The sequence below is a fragment of the Tachyglossus aculeatus genome, chromosome 18 (assembly GCF_015852505.1).
Source record: "Tachyglossus aculeatus isolate mTacAcu1 chromosome 18, mTacAcu1.pri, whole genome shotgun sequence".
Classification (NCBI taxonomy): domain Eukaryota; kingdom Metazoa; phylum Chordata; class Mammalia; order Monotremata; family Tachyglossidae; genus Tachyglossus; species Tachyglossus aculeatus.
In genome coordinates this window covers 31,708,533-31,734,419 of record NC_052083.1, presented here as the reverse complement: position 1 = coordinate 31,734,419, position 25,887 = coordinate 31,708,533, and the positions used below count along the sequence as shown (strand labels likewise).

Here is a 25,887-nt window from a genome sequence, read left to right as displayed (position 1 = left end):
AAGCAAGGAAAAGCTCGGCTGAAGGTTGGCTGCACCCTCTGCCAACCAGTCTTCGGGAAAAGACAGGGCCGAGCTGGGGGAGAGCGGTGCGGCCCACTAAAAACAACATGGGTTGGGAGTCAGGAGACCGAGGTCCCAATCCCTGCTCCTCCACCTGCCAGTTGGATGACCTAAAGCGGGTCGCTTCACTTCTCTGGGCCTCGGTTACCTCATCTGAAAAATGAGGATTCAATACCTGTTCTCCCTAGGTCTGTGAGCCCCACGTGGGACAGGGTCTGTGCCTGATTTTAATGCAGCCACTTCAGTGCTTGGCACTCAGTAAGCACTGAACCATTACCCGGATGACACACATTTACTTGTCCTTTATATTTAAAGATGCAGCTGAAAGTGATTCCTACTGGTGGTAATACTAATGATAATTGTGGCTTCTGTTAAATGCTTACTATGTGCCAAGCACTATACTCCGCTCTCTCGTTCACCCCACACATCCAACCCGTCACCAAAACCTACCTGTCTCACCTCCGCAACATCGCCACGATCCATCCTTTCCTCTCCATCCAAACCGCTACCTTGCTGGTTCAATCTCTCATCCTATCCCGACTGGATTACTGCATCAACCTCCTCTCTGATCTCCCATCCTCATGTCTCTCCCCGCTTCAGTCTACACTTCACTCTGCTGCCCAGATTATCTTTCTACAGAAATGCCCTGGGCACGTCACTCCCCTCCTCAAAAATCTCCAGGGGTTGCCTGTCAACTTACAAATCAAGCGAAAGCTCCTCACTCTCGGCTTCAAGGCTGTCCATCACCTTGCCCCCTCCTACCTCACCTCCCTTCTCTCGTTCTCCAGCCCAGCCCGCACCCTCCGCTCCTCTGCCGCTTACCTCTTCCCTGTGCCTCGTTCTCGCCTGTCCCGCCGTCGACCCCCGGCCCACGTCCTCCCCCTGGCCCGGAATGCCCTCCCTCCACACATCTGCCAAGCTAGCTCCCTTCCTCCCTTCAAAGCCCTACTGAGTGCTCACCTCCTCCAGGAGGCCTTCCCAGATTGAGCCCCCTTTTTCCTCTCCTCCTCCCCATCCCTGCCACCTCCTTCCCCTCCCCACAGCACTTGCATATATTTGAACAGATTTATTACTCTATTTATTTTACTTGTACATATTTACTATCCTATTTATTTTGTTAATGATGTTCATATAGCTGTAATTCTATTTGTTCTGACGATTTTGACACCTGTCTACATATTTTGTTTTGCTGTCTGTCTCCCCCTTCTAGACTGTTGTTGGGTAGGGACCGCCTCTATACGTTGCCAACTTGTATTTCCCAAGGGCTTAGTCCAGTGCTCTGCACAAAGTTAGCGCTCAATAAATATGACTGAATGAATGAATACAAAGTTCTGAGGTAAATACAAGATAATAATAATAATAATAATAATGGCATTTGTTAAGCACTTACTATGTGCAACGCACTGTTCTAAGTGCTGGGGGGATACAACATGATCAGGCTGTCCCACGTGGGGCTCACAGTCAATCCCCATTTTACAGATGAGGTAACTGAAGCTCAGAGAAGTTAAGTGACTTGCCCAAGGTCACACAGCAGACATGTGGCAGAGTCGGAATTCGAACCCATGACCTCTGACTCCAAAGCCCATGCTCTTTCCACTGAGCCAATCAAGTCCCACATGGGGCTCACAATGTAAGTAGGAAAGAGAACAGGTATTGAATCCCCATTTTGCAGATGGGGTAACAGACACAGAGAAGTCAAGTGGCACATCTAAGGTCACACAGCAGGTAAGTGGCAGAGCCAGGATTAGAACCCCGGCCCCGGCCACTAACTCCCAGGCCTGTGCTTTCCACTAGGCTGGGTTTCTTCTCATAGCAGTACGGGCGGTTCCCCTCACCTCCCTCTCCCAACTCCCCCGTCCCCCAAGCAGTGACTATTCACGCCCCACAACCTTATATAGTACCTTCGGACATCTTCATCCTCACTGACCTCTTCCTATCTGTAATCTCTTTATGCATCGGTCTCCCCGGCTAGACTGGCGATTAACAAATACCATAATCATTAACTCTATGACCACTACAGCCTCGGATTATTTTCCCGTCAGGCTCGATTCAGACACAGAACTGCATTATAGTCAGTTAACCTCAGAACGGTGGCCTCGATTTTAGACTCACAGAGTTGGAAAGGTGCTTGAAAGACCATCTGGGCAGCCCCCTGTCTTTATATAAACCAGTGACCCGATCCAGAACAGATCAATAGTTTAGTCAGTGGTATTTATCGAGCACTGTGGGCTGGGCACTGCACTAAGAACATGGGAGAGTGATCCGGTAGCAAGGCATATGTTTGCCTGCCCTCGAAAAGCTTAAAATATCATGGGAAAGACTGATGAAAAGTACCCACGGAGCTTGAAAAACAGGGTGAAGGGCACGGGAAGTATAAAGTGAAAAGCAGTACAGACATATCAGGACAAAAGAGCTGACCAAATATTTGAATGTATGACGCTATAACTCGATAAAAACTATTACTTAAGTGTCCGAGTGCTGAAGTAGGTATAAAGAGATGCCAGTCCTTATGGACTGTAAGCTAGCTGTTGCCAGGGATCGTATCTACCATTTTGGTTGTATCGTGATCTTCCAAGAGCTTCTAATGCTCTGCACACAGTAAATGCTCAGTAAATACCACTGGTTGTTTGACTGATTAATTCTCTCCCTTAAACATCTCCCGGGATGGAGATATCACTGTCTCCTGAAGACCTGGCCTCCCCTTTTTCTCACTCTCCAAGCGCGGAGCTCCAAGTGTTGGAGAAGACGCAAACCGATTCCTCCTCCTGGCCTTCCAAAGAGATGTTAATCCATTTGCATAAAGTCTCATGAGGGTGGTGGAACACGGGAAGGCACGGAATCCACGATTCCTCACTCTCAGCTGCTATTCCAGCCTCGAAACCCCTTCTCGCCTCCCCTCTTTCCTGGGCTTGAAAATGGCTGAAACTTCCAGAACGGTCAGTCACTTGTACCAGTGGTACTGATGCCTCAACGCGACAGGTTTGTGTTCTGCCTATATTAATTTATTCCTGCCTTTACCATTTTTTTAAAAAATGGTATCTGTTAGGGGCTTACTATGTGCCAGGCACTGTACTAAGCATTGGGGTAGAAAAGAGATGGTCAGGACGGATACAGTCCCTGCCCCACATAGGGCTGTTTTTTTCTCCATGAACACAGACTGTGTCTACCAATGTGAGCCCCATGTGTATCTACTGCAGTGCTTAGAACAGTGCTTGGCACACAATAAGTGCTTAACAAATACCATAATTATTATTATTGTTATTATTATGACCAACTCTGCCGTACTGTGCTCTCCCGAGCGCTACATACAGTGCTCTCTGCTCATAGTAAGAGCTCTGAGCTACCCCAGAGCCAAGGCTATTCATTCCTCTTGGGACCCCACAAGGGCTTCAGGCGGCATCTTCAGGGGGACGGTTCCAGCTGGCCAAACCCAGGTGTTCCCCTGGAAGCCATTCCCTTTTGTACATCCCCAAACAAGACCTAGAAAAAGGACTGCTCCTCTGAATGATGAACAAAATGCTCTGAATCTTAGGGCTTGATTCCTCCATGCCCATCCCAACCCCTCGAAAATTTTTGTAGTTTCTTCAGTGCCAGCGTTATCCATGGGGGCCCACCAAAAGCAGGGTTCAGCTAGAGATTTGGAGCCCATAGCATTATAGGCACGGTTTAATCAATCAATCAATCATATTTATTGAGTGCTTACTGTGTGCTTGGGAAGTACAAGTTGGCAACCTTTTGAGCCACCTTCAGCTACGCTGAATACGGACACTAGTGCCGGCTGACTGCCTGGATAAATTGTTAGCTCAGTGATTCCCACCACCACCACCACCACCACCACAAAGGCCCCCAACTTTTTCCCAAGGATCGGAAACATTTTGGCAATTCTATGCTGATTCTACATTCTGCTGTCCTCGTTGAGGGGATGAGATGAAGAACTATCTTTAGGGGGGGAAAGAAATGTTGGGCAAAGCGACCTCAAGTGACCTACACAACTGAGATCCCAGCTAGAGAAAGTCTGTTGCTAATGCTAATTTATGATTATTAAGCACTTAGTACAGTGCGTTGCGCACAGTAAACACTCGATAAATACCACCGATTGATAAATATGCAGTACGAGGCTCGAAGTGCTAATACTGTGCTAAGGAAAAAACAGTTCTCTGCCCCCTGGGAGCTGACAATATAATTCAGACAGGCGACTTAAAAGTAAATATCTGTGTTAAATAGACATATTCCCTCTCCTGACCACATGCATACCCATATTCATGTAAATGCTACTGATGGTGAGACTTGCAAAAATCAGAGATTTGGGGAATACCATTGTAAAGACAACACTGTAAACTTGTGGTGAGCAGGGAATGCGTCTACCAACTCTGTTGTACTGGACTCTCCTAAGCGCTTAATACAGTGTGCCACACACAGTAAGTGCTCGGTTAATACCTCTGATTGAGGGAGGGCGACAAGTCGCGTAGCCCCATTTTATACGTGAGAAAACCGAGGCCCAGAGAGGTTAAGGTACCTGTCCAACATCACAGACCAGGAGAGTGGCAGAGCTGGGATAGCAGCCTGGGTCTCCCAACTTCCAACTGGAAGGGAGGGTGGGGAGAGCAGAGCCATGTGGGGAAAAAGAGTGGACTGGCGGGGATGGTGAAGTGGCTGAGATCAGGAGAAGCAGCATGGATCAGTGGAGAAAAGCCCGGGCTTTGGAGTCAGAGGTCATGGGTTCGAATCTCGGCTCAGCCAATTGTCAGCTGTGTGACTTTGGGCAAGTCGCTTAGCTTCTCTGTGCCTCAGTTACCTCATCTGTAAAAAACTTATGCAACTTTTTGCCATTCATTCATTCAATCGTATTTATTGAGCGCTTACTGTGTGCAGAGCACTGTACTAAGCGCTTGGGAAGTACAAGTTGGCAACATGAAGAGACAGTCCCGACCCAACAACGGGCTCACAGTCTAGAAAAGGGAGACAGACAACAAAACAAAGCATGTGGACAGGTGTCAAATTGTCAGAACAAATAAAGCTAGATGCACATCATTAACAAAATAAATAGAATAGTAAATATGTACCAGTAAAATAAATAGAGTAATAAATCTGTACAAACAAATATACAGGTGCCGTGGGGAGGGGAAGAGGAGAGGAGAAAGGGGGCTCAGTCTGGGAAGGCCTCTTGGAGGAGGTGAGCTCTCAGTAAGGCCATGTCACCACAGTTTGGGGGTCAGGGGAAGGAAGGTTCCTGGGAGATATGCAGCTTCCTTCTGGGTTGCCCTCAGAGCGACCCGAGGGGGACCGGTTCACCGCCCCCTTTCCAACCACCATAATTCCGGTGGCTTTCCCCTCCCCAGTCCCTGCCAAGCCACTAAAAAGCTCCTTCAGTCCAAATCACTACCCAGGAGCAATCCCGACTGAGAACAAACATTGGCCCTTTAATTTACCTTCTGGATGAAGGTCACATACCCGCCCTCTCCTCCCCTGCCTCCCACTCCTTCCACCACCAGCCCCAACCCCCTTGCACATAGCAGGGAAAAAAAACCCACCCCAAATTCATTCATTAACTCATTCCATCATCACCGGCAGTGTTTCTTGTTGGGGACTGGAGGCGGGAGCTTGGCTGGCTTCCCACTTCAGCAGCAAATCCTCTCTGAGATCGCTTCGAAGAGGCTGCAAGAGTCAGGCACAACCCATTTGGGCCCACGGGCTCTGTCCAGTTTGCAGGGACCCTCCCGGGTTGCCTCACGGGCATGTGATTAAACCTTCAGTCAGCCAGAAGCCTAAGGAAGAGGCAGGGCCGGGGGAGTGATATGGAAGGGGACAATACAATAATAATAATAATAATAATAATAATAATGTTGGCATTTGTTAAGCGCTTACTATGTGCGAAGCACTGTTCTAAGCGCGGGGGGGGGGGGGGGTCGCTACAAAGCGATCAGGTTGTCCCCCGTGGGGCTCACAGTTTTCATCCCCATTTTCCAGATGAGGGAACAGAGGCTCGTAGAAGTGAAGTGACCTGCCCAAGGTCACACAGCAGACGTGGCGGAGTCGGGATTCGAACCCATGACCTTTGACTCCAAAGCCCGGGCTCTTTCCACTGAGCCACGCTGCTTCTCTGGCTAAATATTAATATTAAGAACAGTGGCATTTGTAAAGTGCTTGCTATGCACCAGGCACTGTACTAAACGCTGGGGTAGATGCAAGGGTTGGACCCAGTCCCTGTCCCACATAGGGCTCACAGTTTTAATCCCCATTTTATAAATGAGGTAGCTGAGGGACAGAGAAGTGAAGTGACTTGCTCAAGGTCACACAGCAGACAAGTAGTGTCTCCCCATCCCCACCACAGCACCTATATATATGTAAACATGTTTGTTTGTAGTTATTATTCTATATAATATTTTACTTGTACATATTTATTCTGTTTATTTTATTGTGTTAATATGTTTTGTTTTGTTGTCCGTCTCCCCCTTCTAGACTGTGAACCCGCTGTTGGGTAGGGGCCATCTCTGTATGTTGCCAGCTTCTACTTCCCAAGCGCTTAGTACAGTGCTCTGCACACAGTAAGTGCTCAATAAATACGATTGAATGAATGAATGAAGTAGTGGAGCCGGCATTAGAACCCAGGTCCGCCAGTCTCCCAGGATCTTGCTCTATCCACTAGTTCACGATGGAAGGGAGGGTGGGGAGAGCAGAGCCATGTGGGGAAAAAGAGTGGACTGGGGGGATGGTGAAGTGGCTGAGATCAGGAGAAGCAGCATGGCTCAGTGGAAAAAAGCCCGGGCTTTGGAGTCAGAGGTCATGGGTTCGAATTCCGGATCAGCCAATTGTCAGCTGTGTGACTTTGGGCAAGTCGCTTAGCTTCTCTGTGCCTCAGTTCCCTCATCTGTAAAATGGGGGTTAAGACTGTGAGCCCCCCGTGGGGCAACCTGATCACCTTGTAACCTCCCCGGTGCTTAGAACAGTGCTTTGCACATAGTAAGCGCTTAATAAATGCCATCAATATTATATTATTATTATCGGGAGAAAAGTCACTCACAAAGGCAGGTGAGTGTGTGGGAATTGCCTTTTAGCCAGGCAGCCTAGGACCCCAGTCCTTAGGGAACTTGGATGGTCTCCATGGCAACCATCCACTTGCGGGCAAGGTTGTTAAGCCTCCTTTATCTTATGGTTCCTCCCAGCCCACGCCTTCCCTCCCCATGAGAAAAAGAAGAGTCTCTCGGCTTCCCCCAGGCTGAGTGACAAGAAGAATAATTCTAATTGTAGCATTTCTTAGGCGCTTACTATCTGCCACGCACTGTGCTAAGCGCTAGGACAGATATAAACTCATCAGATCGAACACAATCCCTGTCCCTTGTTGGGCTCACAGTTTGGGTAAGAGGGAGAGCGGATTTTGAATCCTCATGTCACAGATGAGGAAACGGGCACAGAGAAGTGAAATGACTTGTCCAAGGTCACGGAGCAGGCACAGGGCAGAACCGGGATTCGAATCTCCAGGGGCTGGCGTTTTCCATTAGACCGTGTGGCAAACACGTCTGTCAACCCTATTATAATGTACTCTTCCAAGCGCTTCATATAGTGCTCTGCGCAAGGCAGGCGCTCAGTAAAAATCACCGAGTGAAATAAAGCGTCAATAACTTCACTGCGGTCACCAGAGTCCACCCAGTCATTTGGGAGGTGATATCTGGAAAGTTCGGTCATTTTGAAGCACAAAAACAGGATTTTTCTGGGGGATTTCTCCTCTTTACAAAAAAAAAAATCTGGAATTTCAAGTTACGGGTGCTTCATTTGTGTTTATCGTTTGGCTGAATGCCACCATTCTTCATGCTCACCTTGAAACCGGGATTCGGGTACCGTGATGGTTTGGATCGTCAACCGATGGTATTTATTGATTACTCACTACGTTTAGAGCACTGGACTGAGCCCTCGGGAGAGTACAGAGTTGATAACTACGTTCCCTGCTCACAACGAGCTTACAGTCTATGACACCGGAGTCTGTTACCCCAAATTCACAGAAGAGTTTTACCATGGCAATGCCTGCCAGCAGGTAGCGGGAGGGATCAGTCTTCTCCAGCAATTTGCGTCATTCACAAATGTCATCTGCAAGAAGCATTTGCCTTGCAGATGTTCTTCTAAGTGAATCACAAAAATAAAAGTCAAAAACAAAATTCTGGAAACTTACACCTGGTTTTTACCCAAATTTTTTTTAAAAAAACAAACCCAATAATTATGCCCTAGATTACAGTTTTTAAAGCCTCCAAATCAATATCCTAATTATCAGTTAGGCACAACCTGTCTTAAAAAAAGTAGGCCCTCTGATCTCAGGCAGAGTTTTTTTTCTCTGCCTCAGTCCTCTATCTCCCTTATCCCCAACCTTCCTACATTATTCATATTCATTCATTCATTCATTTAATCATATTTATTGAGCGCTTACTGTGTGCAGAGCACTGTACTAAGCGCTTGGGAAGTATAAGTTGGCAACATATAGAGACGGTCCCTACCCAACAGCAGGCTCACGGTCTAGAAGGGGGAGACAGACAACAAAACAAATTAACAAAATAAAATAAATATGTAACGAAAAGAGGGTAATGAACCAATCCACCAGTCAGTGGCATTTATTGAGCACCCAAGTGGGAGAGTACAACAGTAGCAGCACACGCTGTGTACTCTCCCAAGCACTCAATACAGTACTTACCCCTACCCTCAAGGAGTTGAAGCAGTGTGGCTCAGTGGAAGGAGCCTGGGCTTGGGAGTCAGAGGTTGTGGGTTCTAATTCTACTTCTGCCACTTGTCGGCTGTATGACTTTGGGCAACTCACTTAACTTCTCTGGGTCTCAGTTCACTCACCTGTAAAATGGGAATGAAGTCTTTTAGCCCTACTTGGGACACCCTGATTACCTTGTATCTATCCCAGCGCTTAGAACAGTGCTGTGCTCATAGTAAGCGCTTAACAAATGCCATTATTACCATAAGGGAGGCAAAAAAAAAAAAGATTGATGGAGAGTGAAGTCAAAGGAAGAACAAGCAGGAAGCAGCACAAACACGTCGGGGTAAAACATTTATCGACTGTATAGACGCTCTGCACATACTGCCCTGTCCTAAGCCCTCCTTTACTTAACTTCCTTCTGCATCGCCCTGACTTATTTGTTCCCTTTATTCATCTCCCCTCACAGCCGCACACCACTTAGGTAGCTATAATTTTTTTTATATTAATGTCTCCCCCCCTCCCGCTCCCCGGCTCTTCACTGTAAGCTCACTGTGGGCAGGGAATGTGTCTGTTATATTGTTAGATTGTACTCACCCAAACTCTGAGTAAAGTTCTCTACACACAGCAAACGCTCAATAAATACGACTGACCGACAGTAAGTCCTCCATAAATACCGATGGAAAAATATTGATACATTATCAAATTGATAAATCAGTATTGATAAAGATTGAGCCCACAGATTCTAAGGGTAGGTGTTGGGCTGATGGCACTGAGGTGTTGCGCTTTCCTGCCCCGAGAAGTAACAGAGTCACGTTGCATTATATGCAGCGTGCTGTTATTCGTTCACTCATTCTATCGTATTTATTGAGCACAGAACGCTATACTAAGCACTTGGGAAGTACAAGTGGGCAACATATAGAGACAGTCCCTACCCAACAGTGGGCTCACAGTCTAGAAGTCTGTTATGCCACGTTATAAATGCAATTGTACAGAATTTTTCCCGGAAGTCAACAGCACCCAAGGCATTTATCTGGGGGATCTGTTCACCTCCCCCTTGCCCCACACCTGGGGCATCCTCCTCTCCGGGTCCTGAGGGCCGGGGCGCCCCTCCAAGTCAAGGAATTTGGCAGCCGGAGCTGAGGCAGAGGGAGACTGGGCACTTAAAACGGTAATAGAGTCTTCTAGACTGTGAGCCCGCACAGTTGGGTAGGGATTGTCTCTATGTGTTGCCGACTTGTACTTCCCAAGCGCTTAGTACAGTGCTCTGCACACAGTAAGCGCTCAATAAATATGATTGATTGATTAATACTGGCTAGAAAGGGGTGGGGTGCCATATTGGTTTGAGACCAGGGACAGACCAGCCGACAACTGGATCGCCCATTCTAAGTCCAGACAAATGCCCCCCCCAAGCCAGCCCTATCTCTGTGCCTTGCCCGATTCTGGCCCCTGGCCGCCTGAGCCACCCTGAGCGCAGTAGCAGTCCCTGGTGCTCATCTAGAAGCTGGAAGTCTTCTGGTAAGCGCTCAATAAATACGATTGAATGAATGAATGAATGGTGAAGTTGCCCCGCATTGCGCTGGGAGCTTCCAGGTTCCCATCCAGGCCACTGAAGGCACCTGTCCAAAACAGGGGACTGAGGAGGCTCTGCCTGGTCAAGCCAGCTGGGTTTGATTTTTAATCCAGCCTAGGGGACAACTTTCTGGCCCCCCAGGTGGTCCAAAACCCCCAGACACTGGGGGTGTCGGCGGGAAGGGGAGGGCGGCAGTGCCCAGCGATTTTCTCAAGGGAGGGATGGGTCAGTTCGGGCAGGTGCAGGGAGGCTCGGTGCAGACTGGAGAGCAGGGGGCCTGGATGGGCTGGCACCCGCCTTCTGTCCGGCACGAGCCTCTTCCACGGCTTTGCCCAGTGATGAATAATCAAATGAAACCTAATTCTAACAGAACCCCCGGGAGCCCTTCGGAATACAGCCCAGGAAATAAATGTCAATTTTCATTTCCTCCCGCCGTCGGAATCCGCAGATGGCAAGAGCGACGGTCTGTCCCTGCTTTGGCACGGAGAATGGGTTGTTGCTGGCGGGCCCCCTCAGCGACGAGCCGGTCTGTGAGTCAGCTGGCAGACAACCCCAGCTTCCCCCAACTTACGCTGGCCGTTCCCCGCTCGTCGCTCAGGAAGAGGCTGGGGAGGGCCAAGTGCTGATCCCGGCAAGAGCACGGGCCTGGACTCCGAGGCCCCAGCTCCTGATCTGGGCTCCGCCACTTGTCCCCTGGCTGATCTTCGGCAAATCACTTCACTTTTCCGAGCCCCAGTTACCACATCTGTAAAATGGGGATTCAAAGCGCTATGTGCCGAGCACCGTTCTAAGCGCTGGGGAGGTACAGGGTGATCAGGTTGTCCCACGGAGGGCTCACGGTCTTAATCCCCATTTGACAGATGAGGTAACTGAGGCCCAGAGAAGTTAAGTGGCTCGCCCAAAGTCACACAGCTGACAGTTGGTGGAGCTGGGATTTGAACCCATGACCTCTGACTCCAAAGCCCATGCTCTTTCCATTGGGCCACGCTGTGCTTAGAACAGTACGTGGCACATAGTAAGTGCTTAATAAATGCCATCATCATTATTATAATACCTGCTCACAGTCTTAATCCCCATTTGACAGATGAGGTAACTGAGGCCCAGAGAAGTTAAGTGGCTCGCCCAAAGTCACACAGCTGACAGTTGGCAGAGCTGGGATTTGAACCCATGACCTCTGACTCCAAAGCCCATGCTCTTTCCATTGGGCCACGCTGTGCTTAGAACAGTACGTGGCACATAGTAAGCGTTTAATAAATGCCATCATCATTATTATAATACCTGCTCTTTCTTCTACTTAGCCTGGGAGTCCGTGTGGGGCAGGGACCGTTTCCAACCTGATTATCTTGTATCTACCCCACCATTCGGTATAGTGCTTAGCACAATAGCAGATGCTTCACAAACACCACAATTATCATTATTATTATACATAATTCTCCTTGGGCTTCCAAAGCATTTTGGTGATTGGCAGAAGCCCCAGGGGAGGACTTGAATCAGAAGAGAGAGACCCACTTCAAGTTGGGGCCTTCTATAAAAACAATTATACTGCTACTACTAGTAGTAATAATATATTTGTTTCATGCTCCCCACGTGCCAAGCACAGATAGAGATGTAAGTTAATCAGATCAAATTCAATCCCAGTCCCATGTGGGGCTCATTCATTCACTAATTCAATTGCATTTGTTGAGCGCTTACTGTGTGCAGAGCCCTGTACTAAGCTCTTGGGAGGGTAGTAAACAACAACAACAATAATAATAATAATAATAATAATAATGATATTTGTTAAGTGCCTACTATGTACTATGTGCACCCTTTTAGACTGTGAGCCCACTGTTGGGTAGGGACTGTCTCTATATGTTGCCAACTTGTATACTTCCCAAGCACTTAGTACAGTGCTCTGCACACAGTAAGTGCTCAGTAAATACGATTGATTGATTGCAAAGCACTGTTCTAAGTGCTGGGGAGGATACAAGGTGATCAGGTTGTCCCACATGGGGCTCACAATCTTAATCCCCATTTTACAGATGAGGTAACTGAGGCTCAGAGAAATGAAGTGACTTGCCCAAGGTCACACAGCAGACACGTGGTGGAGCCGGGATTCAAACCCATGACCTCTGACTCCAAAGCCCGGGCTCTTTCCGCCGAGCCACGCTTCTTCTCTATAAACAGACACATTCCCTGCCCACAGTGAGCTTACAGTCTAGAGGGAGCTTATAGCTTCAGGGGGAGAGAGAGCAGGTATTGAATCCCCATCTGACAGATGAGGAAACTGAGGCACGCAGAAGTTAAGTGACATGTCTAGAGCCACAGAGCAGGCCAGTGGCAGAGTTGGATTAGAACCCCGGTGTCCGGACTTCCAGGCTGGTCCTCTTTCCCTTAGGCCATGCTGCTTCCCCTGCTGACCCAGTGCCAGGTACAGGATTGAGAGCGCTGGGGTAATAATAATAATAATAATAATAATAATAAATAATAATGGCATTTGGTAAGCACTTACTGTGTGCAAAGCACTGTTCAAAGCGCTGGGGGGATACAAGGTGATCAGGTTGTCCCGCGTGGGGCTCACAGTCATCATCCCCATTTTACAGATGAGGTAACCGAGGCTCCGAGAAGTTACTTGCCCAACGTCACACAGCAGACATGTGACAGCACCACGATTCGAACCCACGACCTCTGACTCCAAAGCCCAGGCTCTTTCCACTGAGCCACGCCGCTTTCTCAGAAAAGGGGTAGAGTGGAGACAAGGCAATCGGGTAATCGGGTCGGCCCCAGTCCCCGTCCCACAAGGGGCTCACGGGGAGAGGAGGCGGCGGCAGTGGAGGGGGGCAAGAATGAGAGCGCTCTTGGAACCCCCAATTTGCCCATCCAGACCGCTCGTCGTCCCTGAGGCCCCCTCAGGAAGACGGCACCGGGCTCCCTGGTTTGGTTTGAGCCCCGGACGCGTCATCCACTCAACTTTCAGCACATTCCCACAGCAGCGCTTTAATTATCTGAGAAGCCTGGCAACGCATTTGCATTTTAATTAAGATTAATGAATCATGCATGATTCATTAGAGCATTTTTGCTCTGCAGGCAGGAGAGTGATGGGTGGATGGGAAGGGACAAGGTCTGAAGAGAGGGTCCGGGTTGGCAGACAGCCCCCCCGCAGCTCAGACCAGGGGGCAAGACCGTCCTACGTCTGCAGCTGGGGTTGGGTACTGCTATTTTTTTTTAAGGTATTCGTTAAACGCCGCTTATTATGTGCCAAGCACTTCTACGCACACGTTACTCAGGTCAGACACAGCTCCTGTCCCAAACGGGGCTCACAGGAGAACAGGTATTGAGCCCCCATTTTACAGTTTGAGGAAACTGAGGAACAGAGAAGCTAAGTGACTTGCCCAGAGTCACACAGCAGGCAAGTGGCAGGTCTGTGTTATCTCCCCTAGGCCACACTGCTTCCCGTGCTGCCTGCTTTCTGACTTCGAGCTCCATGTGGGACAGGGGCCATGCCTGACCTGACTGTCTTGGATCTAACCCAGTGTTTAGCACAGCGCTTGGCACAGTGAAAGCATTTAAAGAACCACAATTAGCAGCAGTAGCCCGCAGCTCAGGGTTTTGCTTGGGCACTGGGGCGTCTCTATGTGTTGCCAACTTGTACTTCCCAAGCGCTTAGTACAGTGCTCTGCACACGGTAAGCGCTCAATAAATACGATTGAATGAATGAATGAATGAATCCCAAGCACTGCACTAGCTCGTGCATCTTCTATGTCAAAAAGTCACCCGGGCAGATGGTCAGACAAGTCCCCAGCCCGGGCCCATCATCCTTGGTGACTTCTCTTCTCTTGTACTCTCCCAAGTGCTCTGCACTTAGTAAGTGCTCAATGCATCGATTGATTGATGGAGAGAGAACACGCAGGTGGGAATTGGACCTCTCCCTATCTGCAAGTTATTTCAGTGTCCTGCTCTAGATCGTGAGCTACTCGAAGGCAGGGATTGTAACTATTAACGCTGTTGTACTCTCCCAAGTGCTTAGTACAGTGCTCTGCACACAGCAGCTGCTCAATAATGATTGATCGACCAAAGCCTCTACCACAACCCAGCCTACACATTTTGCTCCTCTAATGTCAAACTACTCACTGCACCTCGATTCTGTCTTATCTCTCCACCAACCCCTCATCCTGCCTCTGGCCTGAAATGCCCTCCCTCTTCATATCCGACAGACGATCACTCTCCCCATCTTCAAAACCTTACTGAAGGCACGTCTCCTCCAAGAGGCCTTCCCTGATTAAGCCCTCATTTCCTCTTCTCTCACTCCCCTCTCCGTTACCCTACAACTTGGATTTGTTCCCTTTATTCACCCTTCCCTCAGCCCCACGGTACGTCTGTCCGTATCTGTAATTTTTTTATTTATATTAATGTCTGTCTCCCCCTCTAGACTGTAAGCTGGTTGTGGGCAGGGAACACGTCCACCAACTCCATTACAGTGTCCTCTCCCAAGCACAGTGCTCTGCACACAGTAAGTGCTCAGTAAATATGATTGACTGAAGCCAGATTCGATGGGCAGCCTTCCCCACCTCCCGACATGAATGCTGGGCATTTCAGTTCTTTCCACTGAATCAATCAATCAATCAATCGTATTTATTGAGCGCTTACTGTGTGCAGAGCACTGTACTAAGCACTTGAGAAGTACAAGTTGGCAACATATAGAAACAGTCCCTACCCAACAGTGGACTCACAGTCTAAAAGGGGGAGACAGAGAACAAAACCAGGCATACTAACAAAATAAAATAGAATAGATATGTACAAGTAAAATAAACAGAGTAATAAATATGTACAAACATATATACAGGTGCTGTGGGGAAGGGAAGGAGGTAAGATGGGGGGGATGGAGAGGGGGATGAGGGGGAGAGCTGCCCTTCGGCTGCCAGAGAGGTCTGAACTTTTCTGAGCAATCGTTCCAGTTTCCGCAACGATTATCTCAGATCGGTATGTGTTTTATTGACTAATTTCATGCCTAACGCACACCCCAGGTAAAGAGAAAGATCTTAAAAAAAAAAAAACAAATCCAATAGCTGTCCGAGGCAGCATTTAGCAGCCAGCCTGCCTTCTTCCGTACACAGTGACTCGTTAAACTAGTGAGCTGTGAAGATGATGTCAGCATAGCTGAGATCACTGAACGACTTTCACTCGCTTTTCTTCTGACTTCCTTGAGGGTTTTTCGTTGAATGCGTCTTTACCGTTATACTCTACTCTCCCAAGCGCTGAGTACAGTGCTCTGCACACGGTAAGCGCTCAATGGATACGACTGAATGAATGAGGTCGCCGGTGGTCAGGAAGGGCAGGGAGTGCCATACTGGGGCAATGTGGGGTTGTTTCCGTGCCCATACCCATGGAGGGATAACACATTTAGCTCACTGTGGGCAGGGAATGTGTCTACCAACTCTGCTGCACTGTCGTCCCCCAACCCCATTTCTTCTAATAACAGAATAAGGCCGCTGAAGGCATCTTAATAATAATAATAATGGCATTTATTAAGTGCTTACTGTTCTAAGCGCTGGGGAAGTTACAAGGTGATCAGGTTGTCCCACGGGGGGCTCACAGTCTTCACCCCCATTTTACAGATGAGGTAACTGCGGAGTCGGGATTCGAACCCAGGACCTCTGACTCCAAAGCCCGTGCTCTTTCCACTGAGCCACGCTGCTTCTTGTGATCTCTGCTTCTTATGATCGAGGAGTGTGGATTTGAGAGATTAGAGAGTACAGTCCTGTGCAGACACAATCGAGAGCCACGGCCTTGCTCTAGGCCAGCGGCTCCATCTAAGAGGGTGGGTGGTGTCTCCTCCATTCCTCCCGGAGCCGTGGCCAAGAGAAGCAGCACTTATTATGTGCCAGGCACTGTACTAAGCACCGAGGTAGACATGAATGAAATGAAAGGTGGAGAGAGGGCACGCACAGAGCTCACAGATGGTGGACAATAGTAATCTGCGAATGGGGCCTGTTCCTGATGGCCTACACATCAGTATCTAGTGGACTGTCAGCTGCATTAGAGGACAAACTCCCTGTGGGCGGGCAACATGGGTTTTGCTTCCATCGCACACTCAGCGCTCAGCAGGTGTTCCACGAAAGCCATCGTTAGAACTGGAAAGCTACAAGTAAATTGTTTAAATTGGCCTGGCTGGACAGCAGGCCACAGGGAGGAAGTTGAAACTGGCAGAGAGCTAGGGGAGAGTGAGAGAAAGAGAAAGGAAAAAGAAACGGAAAATGGCTCTCACCTGTTCTCTCTTGCCTCTTTCCTCCCGTGGTCCCTATTCCCGGCGCACCTTTTGGCCCAGCTGACTCTCTACCGCTTCGAGGACCCGACCTCTCAGGAGGCCAGAACTCGCCCGGGCAATTCACATCCTATTTCTATTGAAGGGCAAAGACGCCCTAGTGTACCCTTATTGATTTCTTAAGATTCAGAAAGAAAGAGCAAAGCTCAGTCAGGAGGTTCAGACTTCTGATTTTGCCCCAAACCCTATGAAGCGTTAAGGTTCGGGTCCTGCCCACCCTCCAACTGGTTGCAATCCTCAACCTGGCATACCGCTAGACAGTCTCTTTAAAGGCCAGTCCCCTCTTGTTGCTTTTTTTACTCACCCACCCCCGCCATATCGGGCCTCATTTCTAGAAAATAAAAAAGGGGCAAAACTCAGACTCGCTGGCCGACTTGTACTTCCCAAGCGCTTAGTACAGTGCTCTGCACATGGTATGTGCTCAAAGGGACCCAAAAGGGCCTTGGGAAAGGCAGGAGCGGGCCCGAGGGAAAGGTCTGCTTGTCCGATCCCATCGACCTATGCCTTTCCCTAGTAAAGGCCAGTCTGATTTAGATGACGGTCCTTAGCCGCTCCATGTTCTGGGCCAGAACAGAATGGCAGGCGTACAGCCAACCGAATGGCCATTTTCATCAGCTTTCTGCCCCCCGTTTAGTAGTATTCAATGCAGAGCACTGGACTAAGCTCTTGGGAGAGTCCAGACACCCACAAAACACATTCTTTACCCACAAAGGACACCCTGAGATTTACCTACCCCCAACCTCTATCCTCTCACCTCTAGCCACAGTAACCTCCACAATGCTTGATTTTATTTCCCGAGTTTTAGTGTTTTTACTGTTTCATTTCTCCTTAGCTGTCCGACACAGGTCCCTTCTCCTCCCTTCATTCTTAGATTGTGAGTCTCTTGGGGATCAGGGACGAAGTCGAATTCTCACCAGTAATATTTCTTTCCCAGTGCTCATAAAAGTGCTTGGCACCCAGTAAACACTTAATACTATTACTAAGATTTGCATTCTGTGAAAAGCCTTTGGTTCCCAAACTATTTCTTCCAGGCACCTTGTCAGAAAAGAAAGGGGTCAGGGGATGGGGGTCGGGGTGTGGGGAATAGATTGTAAGCGCCTGAGGACAGGAATTATGTGGCCTATAGTGGAAAGATTGCAGGACTGGGAGTCAGAGGCCCTGGGTTCTAATCCCGATTCTGCCACTTGCCTGCTGTGTGACCTTGCGGAAGTCTTTTAACTTTTCAGTCTTAGCTTCCTCATCTGTAAAAATGGAGGGGGGCAGGAAAGTACTTATCAATAGTATTTACTGAGCACTTCCTTTGTGCAGAGCACTGTACTAAGTGCTTGGGAGAGTCCTTCCCATTTGGGCCGTGAGCTCTGTATGGGACTGGATTGTGTTTGAACTACTTATCTTGTACCTACCTGAGAGCCTAATACAGTGCTTGACGCACTGCAAGTGCTAGATAATGATGATGATGATGATAATAATAATAATAATTGTTAATCACTTATTCTGTGGCAAGTACCAAACGCTGGGATAGATATGAGTTAAGTTGAACACAGTTCCTCTTTCACACAGGACTCACAAACTAAGTAGAAGGGAGAACAGTTCATTAAACTCCATTTCATAGGTGCGGAAACTGAGGCACAGAGAAGTGAAATCACTAGCCCAAGGTCACACAGTAGCCAAGTGGCAGGGGGGCCAAAATTACGCTGTTTTCCATAATAGCTATTTCCGGTTGGCCCTGTACTCTCTCCAGTTCCCAAACACTGCTCCTATATACGTTTTCTGAGGCAGTTTCCCTCCACTTCAGTCCATGGCCCACTGCTCTTTAACAAGAAGGCTTCCGAGTCCCTGAGGAGCTATCACAGCAGATCCTCCGCAACACCCTGTACTGGACCCCACGGCTCCAGGCAGTCTTCTGACATAATAGCACTGGCAAAAAAAATAATAATAATCACTGTGGTGTTCGTTTGATGTTTGTTTAGTGTTTACGATATCCCAGGCACTGGGACAGATACAAGGTAATCGCATCAGAAAGTCCCACATGGGGCTCACGGTCTAAGAGGAGAAGAGGTATTTCGTCCTCATCTTGCAGATGAGGCACAGAGGCAGCCAAGTGACTTGCTCGAGGTCAAACTGCAGACAAGTGGGAGAGCCAGGATTAGAACTCCAGTTCCCCGACTCCCAGGGCCGTGCTCTTTCCACTAGGCCTCACTGCTTCTCTACGGCTGATCTCCAGGCGAAAGGCCCTTTCCCTCCAGCTTTGGTCCTGGTCCCAAGCCCTCCTGTCTCTCTCAGGCTTGACGCTCAGTGGCTTTCTGTTCGTGAGTTTGAGGGCATTTTTAATCGGCTCGGCAGTCCTCGAGTACCCCCCGATGCTTCTTGGTTATTGATTTTAATAGACGTTGTCACGAGGCGGATACGGCTGAGCGCAAGGAAACCCCACAGCTGGAGCCCTTAACTCATTAGTGGCTGCTGAGGCTGGATTGCTCCTCTGTGGACTCTGAGCTCCAGGGGCCCCACTAACCCTCCGCTGAGATCGGCAGGGTTCGGGCCACGCGGGAGATGGCGGCTTTCTTCAGAGAGCCGTCCGTTGCGGTGAATCCATCTGCCTTTGCTTTGCTTTTTATCTGGGCTCTTCTAGAAAAGGCAATCCCCCTTAATGTGGCTTTGTACCACACAGGGCCTGGGCCACCGGCCCGCTGGAATTCTCCTGGACGATTCACCCAGACAGGCACTTGGTGGTGTGCCCAGTTGGGAGTATGGAGGCCAATCCATCAGTGGTATCTCTGGGCTTATTGAGCAATGACTGTAATAATAGTAATAGAGAAGCAGCGTGGCCTAGTGGAAAGACCTAGGGCCTGAGTTCTAATCCCACTTTTGCCCCTTCTCTGCTGTGTGACCTTGGATAGGTCACTTCACTTCTCTGGGCCTCAGTTACCTCATCTGTAAAATGGGGATTAAGGTTTGAGCCCCATGTGAGACAGGGACTGGGTCCAACCTGATTAGCTTTTATCTACCCCAGGGCTTAGTACTGTACCTCGTACATAGCAAGAGCTTAACAAACACCAGTGGAAAAAAAACTAGGGAAGGAGAATGGGTATTGAATCCCTAATCCCTAGTTTACAGATGAGGAAATAAAGGTCCACAGAAGTGAAGTGGCTTGCCCAGGGTCACCCAGCAGGCCAGTGGTGAAGCCAGAACTAGAACTCTGTTCCCCTGCCTCCCATTCCTTCCTCTTGTCCCTAGACCAAATTGCTTCCCCACTGTCAAATATCCCCGGTCTTGCTTAATCAGGATTCAGATGGTTTCCCAGCATTTTAGGATTCCCAGAGCCTGGAGAGCTAATATACTTTCTTCTAGAGGCTCGCCACAGCTACCCTTTGAGTTTATTGACATTTAGAGAGATTGGCCAGCTTGATGTCCCAAATGTATCCCCATGCATAAATTTCGGCCTTCCTTTGATCAATCCCTGCTTGATAGGGACCATTAAGCTCACCACTGTCCCCTGCCAAAGAAGCTAAACAGGCAGGCTTCCCAGACCTCCCTCTTTCCACACCCTCTAGCTGGGTGAGGTGATTTCGCAGAACGGGGTAATTTTGCCCTCTGCTCCGGCCCCAGGACTTCCAAAGCATCAACATGCTCTTTGTGCCACTGGTTTACCTTCAGGCTACATATGGTCTTTAGCTCAGAAGGATTTACTGGCAATTAAACCAGGCTCAGCTCAATTAGATCTGACCTAAAAAAAGGAACAACATTCACCAAGGTGCGCTGAACTCTGCCTCTGTCACCACATCCTCCTGGAAGGTCTCTCCGTGTAGGAGAGTGGCAACCTGGAGCCCCTCAGGGGAGGCTGAGGCTGCCCATCTCTCCCAGACGGATCACCCATTTACTGGTTTGAGAAACCCAACCATTACCTCCCTCGCTCAAGGTTCTGTCAGGGGGGGAAACGGACCAGTTTCTTCACCCTCCTCTCATCTTCCCCGCGACACCCGATCAACTCCCTCCCAGAGTAGGGTGGTCCCCAGGGCCTTCCGTGATCGTGCTCCTTCGGTTGGGGTGGGAGAGCAGCAGGCTTTGAGAGGACTTCCCAGCGATGTACAGAATTGGAGAAGCACTGTGGCCTAGGGGAAAGAGCACAGCCGTGGGAGTTGGGGACCTAGGTTCTGGTCCCGAGTCCTTTGCTTTCCTCTTGTGTGACTTTGGGTAAGTCACTTCTCTGTGCCTCAGTTTCCTCATCTGTAAAATGAGAATTGAATACCTGTTCTCACCCCCGTGGGCCCCAGGTGGGACAGGGACTGTATCCATATATCTACCTCAGCACTTAGGACAGTAATTAGCACCCAGTAAGCACTTAGCAAATACAATGATTACTATTATTCACTCACCCATTTGCTCTGGACAGGACCCTGTGAGCACAAGTCAAGAGGAAACTTCCAGGTGGTGGTGGCTTACCCGGCCCTCTACTCTCCTTCTGACTTGGGCAGCCACCTTGACTACGATGACTCGAGCTACAGCGGGCGACGCTTACAACGTTTCTAAGCCGACTCCCTGTTTCAGCTTTCCACTACTGGCCTCCGTTATGACAGCAGCATCGTTTACTGCCGACAGTAGAGTGAGTCATTGGGAGGATCGGGGGGGACATCGAGGAGCCCCGGGACCCGGGGAAAGAATTGTAAGAGTTGCAACTGTGAGGATAAATGGGAAGAAAGCTGAAAGATGCTGTGAGTGGGGGAACCAGAGAGGTCACGGGGCAGATTACTTGATCACCACCTGGAGTCTCCAGCCCATTTCACTGTCAATCAATAATAATTATTGAGAACTAATGCGTTCCGAGCGCTGTGCCGATGATGTCAAATTTGGTTCCCCCAACCCAAAACCTCTCTGACGCCACATAAATACACTCACGCAGCTGCACTGCTCATCTGTAAGTCAGTACCCAATTTGGGGTCATTTTAATAAAAAAACGGGATAACCAAACTTAGATCGGGAACCACCCCTCCATTTATAATACCATTCCTACAAGAAAACTGCTTCTGACGTCCAGTGTTTCAACCTAAGACAGGCTCTCGATCAGCAACTGAGCCATAAGTCCAAAGGCTGCCAGTACAGGATTGTCGTTGTCCAGGAAAACATACAGTTGTTTCTCTTGCTTTCCTCCCCAAAACCAAAAGAGGTGAAGTGGACTACTGTGGAAGTAACTTCGTTGGCTTGGGTGGTCACAAAGGGCTGACTAGAGCAAGGCTGCCGAGAACTTGGTGCCAAAATGACTGGACTTCTGTGGATTTTTGTTTTTGGAGGGCCGACTGGAAGGAGAAATATGTCGGAGACCACCCTGCAAAGTGGTGGGTCGCAGACAGGCAAGCCTCAGTTCTGGGTGACTTTCCCAGATCGCCATCGACAATAATACTTATTGACTGCTTACTACATACAGAGCACGGTACTATCTTTTGGCATTTCCTTTAAATCAGGACAGGCAGCATCTGTGAGCTGCAACGGGAACCATGATGCCATTACAAAAATGTCTTCTGAAAAGGCCAGGTCACAGTTTCAGTTTTGCCTTTGTTTTCCCATGACGCTTCTGTATGTAATCGATTTTCAAGGCCAGGTTGTGGGTGGAGTGGGGGGTGGACCCGGGGGCTGGAATAGTGGATGAGGGGGAAGTGGCAGTCGTGTGCGGAAATTGAAAACAAGCCCGGGGTTTTTTGGAGGCTTCCCCTAAAATGGCCCAGGAGTTGCCCTTTCCCTAAGAAGTATCTGATTTTTTAGATCGAGAGATATTTACCTATTCCACACCTAGTGGTTCTGGGCACTTGTTTCTTTCGCCAGCTTCCCCGATACCCTGTGCGTTTGATAACCTGTCCTTGCCCCATTAGAGCGTAAACTCCCTATGGTCGGGGAACGCATCTCACTTCTGCAGGACTCGGCCAAGGGTGTAGTGCAGTGCTTCTCATTCAACAGCTGTTCAGCGAATAGCATGACTTTTTCTTTTTTTAATAGCACTTGTTAAGCGCTATGTACCAGGCACAGCACTCAGCACTAGGAAAGATACAAGCTAATAAGGTCGGACACAGTCCCTGTCCCATATGAGGCTCACAGTCTTAATCCCCATTTTACAGATTAGGTAACTAAGGCACAGGTTCCAATGTGACAGGCCAGTGGGTTAGTTAGCAGAGTCACATGCAGACCTGGGGAGGCCAGACCAGCCTCAAGGACCCCTATGGACCACAACAGATGGCCAAGAGAGAGCTCGTTGTGGGCAGGGAGCATGTCTACCAACTCTGTCATATTGTACTCTCCCAAGCGCTTAGTACGGTGCTCCGCACACAGTAAACACTCTGCGTACAGTAAGCCCTCAACTACAATTGATCGATGAGGAAGAAAGGCTAGTGGTAGAGGAGCAGTGTGACCCAGTGGAAAAGAGTACTGAATTGGGAGTCACGAGACCTGGGTTCTAATCCCAGTTTCTCCACTTGCTTGTTGCATGCCCTTGGGCATGTCACTTAATATCTCATGACTCAGTGTCCTCATCTGTAAAATGGGGATTAAATACCCATGGGAGACAGGGACTCTATCTGACCCGATTCCACCATATCTACCCTAGCATTTAGAGCTGTGATCGCTACATAGTAAGTGCTTACCAAGCACCACCGCATTATCCCCAGCACTAAAGGTTCTCTCCTGCCAAGCCCAGAGCTGCAGGGCCTCGCGCAATGACTGAAAGCAAATCCTATCATATCATTGCTGCAGCTCCGAGGTTTCTCTCTGTCTTTGATCCCTCAACTTAGTGGTCCCCATGACATTGACCCCCGGGACCCCTGGTCACTTACCCCTCCTGAGCGCCCCATAGAAACAGGCCAATTCTTCTCCAACGGATATCGATTTTTTTCCCCGCTCAGTGGACTTGCTTCCCGTGGAGCCCATATAGATCATCTCAGCCGCAGATGGATTCTTTGGTGTGCTGATTCCACCGGGCAGGCTACGTGGAGCAATCGACTAGGAATTTGCTCAGTCCACTTTGCTAGGATGGTGCCCGGCTAGAATGACCAGATGCGACCTGCAAGTCGACTCCTTTTCCTGCCAGTGGCTAGAAGGATCCCCAAAGTCCATTTTAATAAATGATAATAATAATGATGGTATCTGTTAAGCGCTTACTATGCCAAGCACTGAGGTGGATACAAGCAAATCGAGTTGGACACAGTCCCTGTCCCATGCGGGGCTCAGAGTCTCAATCCCCATTTTACAGATGGGGTAACCGAAACACAGAGAAGTGAAGTGACTTGGCCAAGGTCACACAACAGACTAATGGCAGAGCCAGAATTAGAACCCACTGTGGCCGGTGGGGGAAGCAGCAGGCACAAGGAGCCAGCAAGGGCAGGAAGGGGGCAGAGAAGTGCTGTACAGCTGGCAGGGAAGTGGCAGCCAGCACTGTCTTATTAGCCGTGTCACCCCCGCTGCCATGGCCACGATGCCAGTGATGGTAACCGAGGAACCCAGAGGGCTGTGGAAGAGGATTGGCAGCTACACCTGCCCCTTCACCCCCAACTGGCTGTCCCAGGCAGGGACCTCAGCGGGAGAGAACCATCAGCATCAATGGTATTCACGGTGTGTCTGTTGTGTGTCCGGCACTGAACTAGGTGTGTGGAGTGCACACACTCAAAATTTAGTCACACTTCATGCTGCCTAGGAGCTCACACTGTAACGGAGGAGATGAGCAGAACCGAGCGGGCCAGTAGGCGAAAGAGTACAGACAGATGATGAAAAGCCCAAGTAAGCAGGTGGATGAACGGGCAGATATGTCTCTGACATGGCAGCTGGGAGTGACCAGGAAAAGGAGGCGGGGTGGGGGGGGGTTAGTCAGGGACTGTTTCTTGGAGGGGGAGATTTTTAGGATGGCTTTGAAGGTGGGGAGGAGTGTGCCCTGACTGAGCTGAGAGGGTGGGGAGTTCCTCGAAGAAGTAAAGGTTCCCGCTTTTTAAATCATCAATGTTTACACTTGCTAAGCATCTGCAATGCGGAAAGCACCGAACTGGTGTCCAGAGGGTCGTAATTAACACACACACACACACACAAAAAAAAAATCAATGAAGAAACGATCCCTACCCCATTACCTTTCCCCTTTTCAGTCCATATTTCTCACTGCCAGCCACGTCGACCGCCCAAATCATCGCTAGGCCCACGCCTCTCACTTGCTGAAAACTTCCAGAGGCTGCCCCTCTCCCTCTGCCTCGAGCAAAAAGACTTTCCGTTGGTTCTCCTCACTCCCCGGCTCATCCTCTTGACCCCTGCCAAGTTCACCATATCATCCACCCACCTCCAACTCCTCATTCACACTGTCCCCCAGCCTGGACCTTCCACTCTCAACTAGCTCTCAACCCTTTCCTCCACCTCCAAGTGGTCTTCCTCAATGAAATCTCAACACTCACCTCTAGCACATACGTTTCTACCACCCTCAGTCCTTGCAAACGCATGTGTATTCAGGTGGACGGTTGGGATCCAGAAACTGAGACCCAGTCGGCTTAACTAAACCTCCTCCCTCACCCTCCCAGGGAGCATTTCCACCTTGCTCTTCTTTGGAGGGAGGAACTTCTTGCAACACAATGGAAAACAAAAACCCCAAGCTCTAGGCTAGTGGTTCACAAACTCTTTGTAGATTTTCCAAAGGCTTCTCCTCCCACTACTCAAAGAGCAGGTCTAAGGTAAAGACTCAAAGGGGCCTTTTGGGGAGGGAAAACCTTCTGGCATTTAATTAAAAACACTGGGTCAGAGGCATAGCATGCGGCAGTGATAAACTCAATAGGCATTCAAAGCCAGAGTTGGGATTTGGGGAGCTCTGTTACCCAGATAAGTGGGTCTACACTAGTAAATCACATGAACGAATGGCCAGTTGATGGGAGAAGTGGTAAAGCCTCTGCTGAACCTCTGGCTTCCCCTGAGGATGAGTCTGATGGAGATGGAAGCATTTAGGGAAGGTGGAGAACATGCCAAATGGGCAGTCACAGTGGAAAGATGAGGGGAAAGATGGTGGAAGGAGAGTTTCTCCTTAAACATCAACCATTCTAGGGTGAGAATGAGCCAGCTTTAAAGTCAGAATACCGATAAAAAAAAATACATCTATGGTTTTGAAAGGCAAAGGTAGAGAATGTCTTTCTCTCGTACACATTCTTGTCCTCAAGATGCATTTGTGTATATTTCCCCTCTCAGATCACATCCATCTTTCCTCACACATCCACAGGAAACGGTGAGGCCTGCTCCCCTAGAACGCAGGAGTCATGAGCTCTC

The 25,887-nt window shown here is 49.1% G+C and overlaps 1 long non-coding RNA gene across 1 annotated transcript in view; it reads right to left on the bottom strand.

Annotated features, from left to right (window-relative positions):
- The window catches only part of LOC119940153, a 175,915-nt gene that overhangs the window by 126,292 nt on the left and 23,736 nt on the right, over positions 1 to 25,887 (bottom strand). The gene's annotated exons all lie outside the window — the stretch shown is intronic.